Source organism: Protopterus annectens, chromosome 13.part0, assembly GCF_019279795.1.
Source record: "Protopterus annectens isolate FY-2018-M chromosome 13.part0, PAN1.0, whole genome shotgun sequence".
In the NCBI taxonomy this organism is placed as follows: domain Eukaryota; kingdom Metazoa; phylum Chordata; order Ceratodontiformes; family Protopteridae; genus Protopterus; species Protopterus annectens.
In genome coordinates this window covers 539,431,954-539,444,112 of record NC_056747.1, presented here as the reverse complement: position 1 = coordinate 539,444,112, position 12,159 = coordinate 539,431,954, and positions in this window count along the sequence as shown.

The window sequence follows — 12,159 nt, the reverse complement described above, 5'->3', positions numbered from 1 at the left end:
GCCTTGGAAAAGGCCCTGCAGGTGAAGTTAAGAAGACCATACAGCCTCATGACTTCCAAGACCCTTCCTTACTTCACGTTAAGGTGCTTGTCAGTGATGGTGTTTAAACACTGCTATTTTTGCTGTGGCAGCTGAAATTATGTAGAAAGGACATCAATCACCAAACCTAAAAAGATTATGGACTGAGTGGGGCCTTCTAGATTATAAGGGGCCAGTGGTTCTTCCAAGTCCTTGCAAAGGTTGATGAAACAGGACCATGTAGTGTGATTGAACGTAAGTTCGGTGAACGCAAAAAGAGCAAGTGCTGTTCACAAAAATTACGTTCAATGACAGTGGAGTTTGTTTCGTTCTCTACTGTTGTGCAACCTCAGAGTTGGTATATATAAGTCAAAGGGTGTGTGGGGTGACCCCCCCCAAGTGGGATGTAGAGGAGGGCTTGCCCGACTGAAAAAAAATTGTTGAATTGATCATTGAAGGTGGTTTTGAACATTTTTTTTTTCTGTTCATCAAAATTACCTTTGATGAGTCAACATGAATCAGATGAAACATAGCAACCCTGCCTTAACTCTTTCCTCCCCTTTGGCTATGATTAGATGATTAGAAAATCATTAAATAATGGGTGTTGGCTTGTCTTGGGATATGGTCTTTCCAGCACCAGTGTAAGGCTGAGTTGAAGGTTTCAAACATACAGCAAGCAAGGGAGCACCCCATAAGCATTGCTCTGTCAAAAAATAGAAAAACAGATGTCCATCAAGTGAAGATCCTAAAAGATACTAGTCTTCTTTTTGAATTGGGAGAAACCGAAAAGTGGATTGAGTATCTAGCCAGGGATCATGAAAATCTTTTATAAAATTTGCCACGTCATTCAGGGAAGCATATTGAACTTTTGCTTACTCTTTGTCAATGATGTGTCAATGATGTAGTTTATATAGGGCACCTCCAAATCAAATAAGTGATGTATTAAATGAAATTTGCACTCCATCTTTTTTGGGGCTAGCCCAGTGGGTGAAGTTTTGAAGCTGAGCTAAGAGGATTCTATGAATGGGCCAATGATCCTTCCTGTAACAATTTGTTTACTGTTGATTCTTTGTCCTTGACTGAAGTTAGGTTGTTCACTATTTTGCACTTCCAAGCAACCAAAGACAGAATGGCAAAAACCTGTCTTAAAACTATTAATTAGACAATTTCCTGCTTCCTTATCAAGATATGTGGCTGACTCTTCTAATAATGTATTAACTTTGATTAGGGAATGATACATATTGCTTATGGAATTGTCCTCTGGTCACATTACTACAAAAGCTATGAAAATTAGATTTACCTCAATATGCAGAACTACGAGTGGGGTTAGACACCTTCACACTTGGACAGGAACCGAAACTCATAAATCCTTGACCTCCCTTGATCCAGCATCTGCTGGCAGGATGGTTCTTATTGCAGTGAGTGCAAGTAGAGGTAAATTTACATAATGGCAAGGAACACTTACTATTGTTAAAAGCCCAGCACTAAGCCATACATCTGGGTGATGCTGATCCCAGCAAAGAGATTTGTCTGTGGCTTTTAACTTACAAAACCTCTGGTTGCACCAGAACCAGGATGACCCTTCCCAAATATGGCGTGCCTCTGTGACTGACAGAATTTAAGCCAGTAAAGAGAGGGCCTGACTTGTGACTTTTTCTACCAGGATGGCCACATAAACTTTGAAGCCCAGTATTCAGTTTTCCCAGCTCTTTACAAATGTTTTGAATGACAACTTCTTACCTAATTCAGGGAGAGCCACTGCAAGGTCTTTTGACCCTATGTTTTCAGACTCAAGAATTCTATGAATGCCTTTTGCATCTATGAGGTGAAAAACATCTGCATATGCCCCTTAACTGGCTTTTTCTTTGATACTTGCAGGTACATGCGTGTAATATGTGAACCAGGGAGAGTGGACCCTTTATGACTGCCTATCACCATGAGGGCAAAAAATCAAGCTAGGGTTAAGACAAGGTCAATTGCTGATTCCCTATTCAGTGGTGGGCAGGGGAGAGGTTGAGTCTTGATGATCAGGCAGGGTGGCCAAGTTAGGAAAAGACAATTGATGAGACTGTGTGTCATTACTAATACCCCTTGATGAACAAAAACGCTTTTCTAATGCCATGTATAATATTCTTCACCTGCCCTATTCCTGTAAAGACTCTAACAACTCTCCCAGATAGTCATCTACTGCTACTGTCCTATTTGACAAATTAACCCCTGAAATATTTCCTTCATTAATACTTCCTAGGTTTGTCTCGATAGTTTGTGGTTCAGTGTCTAATAATGGTACTGATGAATTGGAATTATCTTTCCTACTCATCTGCCACGGCTTCTTGTCTGACTTTTCACCTGCAGTTTGCACTGTCTCAATGGATGCCTGTAAACTTGTCCTGTTGTTGTGTGACATTGTGGCTTGATCACTGGATACTTCTAAGTCTGAAAATAAATATTGCATCTGGCTGGTTAAATGATATCATCTATCTGTGAGTGCCTACAGTAACAATGGTCCTGTAGTAAGAAACATTATGAAGATAGAACAAGCGAGATCGATTGTCAGTAATGTAGTCTGGGAAAGGTAATACCAGTATTTAGATGTCAAGAATTAGACTAACAAGCAGGGTTTTCTAATGTCATCTGGTTCTGAATTATAAAATTAGCAAGAATTTTTTTATATGTATATAAACATAGGTGTGAGGCTATATCCATTGTTAACCTTCTCTCCTTTCGTAAAGCAAATCAAAGTTCAGCTGGCCTTAGCATAATGAATACATAATGTAAAATAGTGAGGGACCCTTTTTTCCCCCTAGCAATTCATTACATACTCCTCTTATGTAACTAATGAGCCTTATTGTACAGTGATAAAATAATTTCTCACTTGTTCTTAGCTTGATTTAAAAGAATAATCATGTCTTTTTTGTAATCTATCCTCTCCGTTTTATTTACGTAATTTTATTGCAAATGTAGAGAACGTGGCTTTTTTGGCTCAACCAGAACTCAGCAAACTACTCCTAAGGCATTGTAAGCTAAAGTGATAGATCTTCCTCTGACTGACAAGCGAAAGCACTAATGTGTATGAGTTTAAAAATCGCTCATATAATACCATTAACCGGATACACATCACTGATGAACATGACTTTAATTAATCTCACTTGTGATACCATTAACCTGATACAGGTTTCTGTTTTTTCTTCTTGCTTTTTTTTTTTTTTTGAAGACACACTGACATGATATCCAACTTCTGCAGGAGATCCCGAATAGGAAATACTACCACTCATAGAAAGAAGGACTAAACATGTCCATCTCAACTTCTTAGCACCAGAAATATGGACAAAGTCCAGAACAATGGAATGACTAAGGTGCAAAAATAGGAACAGATTTTAAATATTGCTCTTATACGTTTAGAAAGTTGCTAAAATAACAAGATTTGTGTTAGTATGCATTTTTAAGGGATATGAAGTCTGAAACTCAAAAGTATGTCATTATTTGGTGACTTCAGTCCTCAGTGATTTGCAGACAACAAATATGAGACAAAAGTCTGGACATTCTGTGAAAATCTGGACAGTTGAAAGATATGACCAAGCATACAACCTACTCCTTTAGGACCACTGTCTGAGCAACATACATTGAGTTAAGATTTTCCCCCGAGGGACAAAGCCAAGCATCTGCTTCTATTAAAAATGATATCATTCCTCACAACTGTCCCAAAACCAGAAACCCAAACAACCACAACAAAGGAAATCTACTCATCTACACAGATACGCCACATGAAAATCGACATTCAAATGCTGTGCCTCTGATCTATAGTAAAACCAGAAAATATTCTAAAATATACTACATAATTATTAACATATTATTATTTTAAAAGAGAGGAAGGGTATAGTACCTCAGTGACTGGTGGACAGCTTCATTGCTCAAAGTTTTTTAGTGTGACAAATGACCACCTGAGTGTTTTCTTCTAAACTGACAGGGGTATTTAAGCTCCTTATATGCTCTGCCCCACATCTGTGACTGACTTGTGGACAAAGAGCTTGCGTACAAGCTTACTATGTCTGTATTTACTGCTTGAGATCCAAGTGTGAGAATAGTGGAAGGAAACACTTGATAAATGTTCTAACAGCTAATGAAGAACTCCTAGAGGAGCTGTATGGGGTTATGAAGGCAGGTGTATATCACATCTAGAATGGCTGTTCAGAAATAAGGGTAAGAGGCTATGGTGCAAGAGCATTGAACATCTTCTTACCAATATGCTTTGATTCAGAGGATTTCAGTTGGAAACATTTTCCCAGTGTCTTATATTTTGGGGTAGAGTGGTGGTGGTGAAAAACTTGAGATTAATCTTTGCTTATACAAGCCGTGCAGACATACAAAGCTTAGTCTGTTAGGTGAATTTAGATGTTTTGTACATGTCTTGGAAACTGTGCACTGTCAAATGTAAACTTTGTATAACTTTTTGTAATGATTCTACATTTATTTGAGATTATTTTACTCCAGTCATATTTAGAAATAGAGAACAGTCCCCCACTAAACTGCAAACAGATAAGTGATCTGGAAGTGTGCAGGTGTTATTCTGAGGATTTTGAAATCTTTTTTTTTTCTAAAGTTGCCCTTGAAGTAGATGCATCCTTATGTTTAGTCTCTATTTTTGCACTGATATCGATTTTGTAGAACATTGTAGTGCTAGATGGCTAAACATTTCCTACACTGAAATCATGGCATAAATATTTTCTCTCTAATTGTTACTTACCAAAGTGTCAGGTTAATGGCAGCACCAAACATCTGAACTTTAATATCATCCAGGTGTGCTTGTAGAAAAGCGAGCATGTCTTTTTATGCCTAAACCAATTTGGAAAATCCAGTGGAAGTACCAGGAGTCTGATATACACAGTTTGTTTTGTGAGTTAAAATACAGCCTGCAGCACACATTCTTTTGTCATCCTTCTCTTTAGTAATAAAATCAAGAATCAGTATAAAATACAAGTCACCTTCTGTACAATCATACTATGATTAGGATGCATATCTGCATAGTTCTTCACTGATCTAATGTTTAAAGTAATCAAACTGTACCATTATTTTCTCAATCCATCAAGCAATCCAAAATGTGTCTGAGGTAGAAGAGTACATGGGGCAATACTTTTCATGTCCATGTACACATAATAACTTACTTTTATCTTTTAGTTCAGAATTTTACAGACCATGTTATAGCAATTATGAACAGAATTATAGCCCAAAATGGCTACTGTTATAAAGTTGACCATATCAATACAATGCCTTTTTTACACGCCCCAAATGCACACGGACACACATCACTGTCTTCATCTAACATACTAACATCAGCTTGTTCTAGCCTTATCTATACCATAATAGTTATGCAATTTATTTCACATTCTGTTACTCCTATTCTATGACCATTTAAATCTGACTGCAGTTATTGCCATCAGGATGTCACTTCCTTATTAAGTTGCCTACCCTAGACAAGCATGAATCACACATATTATTACATTTCTATGAACATCATTAAATATTACTAACTGGAAGAAGACAGCCTTTTGATATCTCAGTTAAACTGATAGATAACTGGTTTAGTACACTTATGCTCCCTATGGTTGTAATCCCTGTGATCAGTTTAGCTAATATAATATCTGTTTCTTGGTAAATGCATATCTGCTTGTATTTGCAATTCAAACAATGGCTATAGGATCATAGGAGGTTACTAAGCTAATGGCCCAGTGCCCTTACAAGCCTAGCTAAGTTCATCCCTTGTTCCCTATAGGGCCTAGTGATATGATCAATGATTACAAGCAGACCTAAATTATCCAAGAGGGACACGGGTGAAATGCCTTGAGTGAATTTGTGGTCGTACAACTTATGCTTAAATAGAGTTAACGAGGGGCTTTGTTCAACTTGAACTAGAAGTTTGTTCCAGAGGTGTGGTGACTTCTGTGAGACATATCTGTCTTTCCAGCGTTGACATCACAGGCTAGGTAATGGTCCCTAGAGTGAGTGAACCATGTACCATTTGACTCACAAATGTGCAAAATATCCATTAAGGCAGGATCAGAGATTGCTTTGTATGCAAGGCACAGGTTGCCTCTGAGTAGTCTATATGATACAAAGTATAGTGACAGTGATTTCAGTCTGTCCGTGTATGACTTATGCTGAAGACCTTGAATTTTCTTTGTGAGAAACTTTTGCGATGTGTCTAGTTGCTGCAGGTGCTTGGTAAGTTGCATACCAAAGGGACTGTTGTACTCTATTATTGGCCTTATGAGGGAAGAGTGCAGGGGGGTTATAACCTATTTTTTTTTTTGTTGGAAGCTATACTCTTACTTATAAAGTGAGCAATGTAGAAGGCCTTCCTAACCACTAATCAAAAGTAAGGTTGCTGTCAACCTGTGTGCCCAAATCTCTCACACACTGATTTAGAGCTTAGGGCATTGCTATTAATATGGTAATCCACAGGGACATTGTTATTGCTGAAGGCGATGATAATGCATTTTTTGCATTGAGTTATTGAGTTTAAGTCCATGACTTTGGCACCAATCATTGGTTTGAGCAAGCCCTTCTTGTAGAATGTTGACATCATTTGGGGACTCAGTGACTACACCCAATTTGCAGTCATCAGCAAACTTTGTCAGCCACAGAACTTTTGTTTTTGCCTGTACTTCTGAGAAGCAGATTCCAAAGAATATGGGTCCCAGCACTGATCCTTGTAAAACACCACTGGTAACAGATCTGCTGGGAGGTGGAATCCTCTGTTTTGACTGTATGTTTTCTGTTCATGATCCATTTTGCAACCCACCTGACAATATATGGGTTGATCCCCAGCTGGATGAGTTTTTCAATGATGCCTGAGTGGGGAATTGTGTCAAAGCCCTTGGCTAGGTCTAGGTAGGCTGTATGCACAAATTTGCCCTCATCAAGGGCTCTGGTGACATTCTCAAAGAAGTCCACCAGGTTCAACAGGCACAATCTGCTCTTGACAAAACAAAACTGTGTCAGGTCAAGCATTTGATGTCTTCCTACATCTTTGTTGATACGGTCTGTGATTATTCTCTCCATGGCCTTGCAGATAAGGCTGGTTAGGTTTATGTATCTGTAGTCAGTGGATGCACCACCTTTGTGCAGGGGATGATGGTAGTTGTTTTCCATTCTGTGGGGGCAAAACCATTGCTTAGGCTGTGGTTAAAGACAGTACTCAAAGGTATTGCTCACTCCTGTTTCAAACCATTTAGAATGCAGCTTGGGATGTTATCAGGTCCCATAGAGGCTGTGTTTTTGGCTTTGGAGAGAGTGGTTAAGACCTGCTCTTTTGAGATATTAAGTGGAGAACAGATGGTAGGAATGTTCAGGGGTGTATATGGCAGGGACAGGGGGCAGACGTTTTCAATGAACTTGTACACTAGTGGGTTGGCTATTTCTACAGGTACATTATATGTGGTACCATTCACCACAGTTTCAGTGCAGATCTGGGCTTTTCCTTTGACATGTTGGATATAGCTGACAAATGCCTTGTGGTTATCTTTAGCCAGGGATGCTTTGCAGAAGTCTTTTAGCATACTTTCTCCTGAGGGAGGGTAATCATTGTGTAATCATTACTTTGAATGTAACTGATTTATGATCAGACTTCACCAGTAATGGATGCACACTTGTGGTGGCACACCAATCTCCCATATTGGTGAGTAGTAGAATGTTCGCGCCCCTTGTGAGGGTGCCAACTATCTGTTCCAAGGGATTAGAGTTAACAAAGTCCAAGAACCTTTGGGTGAGCATGTTAGTACATGTATAATTTACCCAGTCTATGGACAGGTAGTTAAAGTCACCCATAACCAGAGTGTTTGGTTGTATTTTGAGCAAATTAAGTAGATCCAAGTAGGCAGTGTTGATATCATGGTTCATGGAAGGGGACCTGTAACTGACGATAACTTGGAGGGAATTCTTTCTTTTGTACTTGAATTAACTCTAGGGAATCGTTCTGTTTAACCAATCTATAGGTGTATTTATCTTTGATGAAACCTGATACTCCTCCACCTTTAGTTCTCGCCCATTCATTTTGTGGTCCAAAGGTATGGAAGGCATAACCCGGCATGGCCAGCGTGCTCTCTGCCTTGAAGCAGGTCTCTGTAACTGCACAGATGTCAGCATCTTCCAAAGGAAGAAAAAGAGAAAAAACCTATTGTGTAGTCCCACGAAATCAGGTCAAAAACATCGCATTCCAAAGAGCAAACCTTCAATCCAAGTCGTTTAAGCAAATTAATTTATTAGCATTTCCACATAGAAGAGAAGAGTGTTAAGCATTTTTGTCCCTCAGCATAAGTAAAAGGGCTTTATCAAAACAGCCATTACACACTAGAACCTTCCTATTATACTAAATCAATCACCTAATTAGTTCATCAAATTCAACATTTAAAGTGACCAGTGCATTTATACCTATTTCTTCACACAAAATTGTAAAAAACTACCCACAACGTTGACTAAAATCACACATAAAATTATGTACTGTTAAAATCAATAATAATAAAAAATTTGTAATAAAATTTTGCACTTGAAAAAAAAACGTTTGTGCTTAAATACAAAATGCATATGCTAATATGAAAAACCTCAATGTTGGAATACATAATGTACTATGTTAAAATACTACATGTTTAGATAAAACATAGTAACTACCATAAATCACCTAAAAAGCCATAATAGGTGGAATGTAAAAACAAACAGGAAGAACTTAATGCTGTTATACTTTTATAATTTTAATGCCCTCTTTTTAAGTATTTGTAGTAGGGAAATGTTATTGTTAATGCCAGGGGGGATTAACTGTATTATGGTTCAACCTAATTTGCCATTGTAATTCAGTTAACTCTAAGTTCAATTCCATCCACATCTAGAGTTCATAGGTTCATAGGTTCATACTAGGCTATCTGCCCGAGGGCATTTACAAGCCTAGCCCATAGTTTTGTGGCTTAAGCCACCCCTTTAGTATGGGGAACTATACCCATTATTTTGGAGTGTTTAGGAACCACCTCCAATATACTGAATCTAAACTAAAAAAATTTGGGCATTCAATATTATGTCTAAATAAGGCATTATTAGTGTTTGCTCTCTGTATGGCATACACATGTTCATATATTCTTTTTTTAAATTGTCTTTCTGTCTTACAGACATAGTAATGCCCACATCCTACACATATTCCAATATATACAACACCTCTCGTATTCCAATTACCCTTTTGCAACCTTATTCCGAAGAGTATTCCTTCTAGAATCAAAATACTGTGCTTTAATATATACTGACATTGGTTGCAAGCTCCACAACTCATGGTCCCCTTAATAGGCACAATGTCTCTAATTATATTTTGTTCAAACAATGATTTACAATTCCTACTTGTCTTATATATAAATCTAGGCTCCCCACAAACATATTTCATAACTTCAAAGTTCCCCTTAAAATAGCCCAGTTTTTCACCACTATTTCTTTGATAGCCTTACTATTTGACCCATAAGGGATCACTAACTCCATTTCTGTATACTGACCTTCTTTTTCAGTGTTATTCTTCATTCTTACTAACTCCCTAGTACCCAATAATGGCTTGAACTTTGTTCCCCAACCTCTTTTTAACTCTCCACTAATGTCAGCTATTAATTTTTTAGGATATCCCCTTTCTATGAACATTGAACAATTTTAGTTACTTCTAATTTGAACAGATCCAACTCAGAGCACAGTAAGGAATGCTTCCAGTGAGTGTTGCTAGATTTAGACTCATAGCATTTAGCAGCATAACCTTGAGGCTATTTTTGAGGATGTTTTTATGTCAGGAATTTTGTTTTTGTGACATCGCCTAAGAAAAGGCACTATGGGGAAGCAAGTGCTATAACCAGTAACCAAAAGCCAAGAGGTGACAGGTGAAGACCATCTCTGTCAACGCATCGTGGTTTGTTAACCATATCATCCTAGGCTGACAGGTACTGGATCCCCTTGGAATGACACCAGAAACTGAGCCAATTGTTGAAGTCCATCATTTTTTGTCTGTATTGTGGCATCATCCTAGGTGAAGGTAGATTGCTGCTTAAGGCTAGAAACATACCCAACTGGGACACATATTCAGAAAGCTCAGTCATGTCTCTCTTCATATAGTCAAGAGAGGTACATCTCAGGTCATTCACACCAACATGGACTATGACAGTCATAACAGTACCTGTTGTTGAGGGACCTGAGTGCGAGTGTGATGTGGAAGATTCTGGCACCTGACAGAAAGCTGACCATGACTTTTTCTTTATCCAAGCTGGTGAGTGAGGCATCTGTGCATCTCATAATTGAGTCACCTATGATCAAAACATTAGATTTTTGTGTTTTGTCTTAGGGGCTTATTAGGTGAGACACTGGTGTCTGCATTTTTATGCATACTTTGTTCAGCTGGTAGTGAATTATGTGAAGAGTGTTTATGTTTTAGATGTCTCTGATCTTTAGGTAGGCTTCTGGCGAGCACATCAGCATATGTGGGTTTCAGTACTGTGTGTGTGGTTGATGCAGTAGGTGAATTGTGTAAGCTGCCAACTCCCTTAGTATCGGATGTGCTTATTTGTGAGTGAGAGAGCATAGATTCTAGAGTCGTAATATTGATGCATCCCTCACATATTGAATTTGTGTGACATAGAATGAATAGGTTGTCAGTGTACAAAATGCAAATGGTACACTGCCTCAAGATGCTCATGTTGACCAGGATAGCTGGAGAAACTGTGGGAAAATGTCCAGCCATGATACTAGGTATAGTAAGATGGTCAATAATGGGGCGAGGACTAGAAGGACCAGGGTATGACTGAGAGACTACAAGAGACTTAGTGGCTGAGACTTGTATTGGTACCTCAGATGCTCAGCTGAGTGTCTGTCTGGGCAGTGAAGCACAGCAGCAGAAAACCTAAGATGGAACACAAGCAGGTGACTAAGGAAAAATCTGTGTGTCTGGTTACCACCACTGCATGGTACTGTGAGCCACATAAATGCTGGCAATAAGTAGCAATGAAGTTAAATGGATTTAAAACACTCAGCAAATGTGAATCAAGTCTAAAGAAGGCTAAAAAGTGCAGCTAACAGCAAAAATACAGTTCAAAAATAACAGCACACAGCAAAAAAAAAAAAAAAAAAACAGCAGAAGAAGTGCAGATCAAGTAAAAATTAAACTTATTTTGCTATTTTGCAGTAGAAAGCAATGGATGTTACAGATAGCACTGCAGATCAGTTGCAAGTTGTTTAGCTCTGTGCAGCTGTGGTAAAGTGAGCACCAATCCGTGCAAACATGGGCAATAAGTAGCAATGAAATTAAATGGATTTAAAACACTACTATGTTGTATTTCATTTATATGTCTTTTAACTGATATATATATATATATATATATATATATATATATATATATATATATATATATATATATATATATATATTTCAAGACAGCAGAGACAACATCCTGGACTGGATCCTTACTAATAAAGATCCTGACCAGTACTCAGCAGGTACTCACCCAGGGGACATGAGTGATCACTTACTCACCTATGTTATCAAATTCAAGAAAATCACCCCCCTTCTTACAACCATAAAAAAAATCAGGAACAGTAATAAATTCAATGCCTCCATTTTTCAAACTGAACTTAAAGCCCACAACTGGACAATACTCAAGACTCTTCCTCTTGAAGAGGCAGTTATTTACTTCAACACCACCTTCCTCAAGATTCTAGATTCCCATGCTCCAATACGGTCCATTAGAACTAAAACCAAAACCGCACCATGGCTCTCTAAGGAAACAAAATCCAAAATCCTATCTAGAAACAAAATGTGGGTCACATGGCATACCTCTAAAGACCCACACTCCCACCAAACCTTCCGGCAACTTAGAAGTGAAACTAAAAGCATGATCTTAAATGATAAAAAAAAACTTCTTCCTCCACCTCCAACAGAAACACCTTAATAATCCGCAAAAATTCTGGGCAGGCTTAAACAAGCTCCTGCACCCAGGCCAGGCAACCACCCCCACTCCAACAACTTGCAAACAACAGTGCCCTGTAAACATTGCTAACACATTCAATAGTTTCTTCACAGAAACTATACAATCCCTGGCCACACAATTCAAACAAACAACCAGCCCACTCCACTACCCA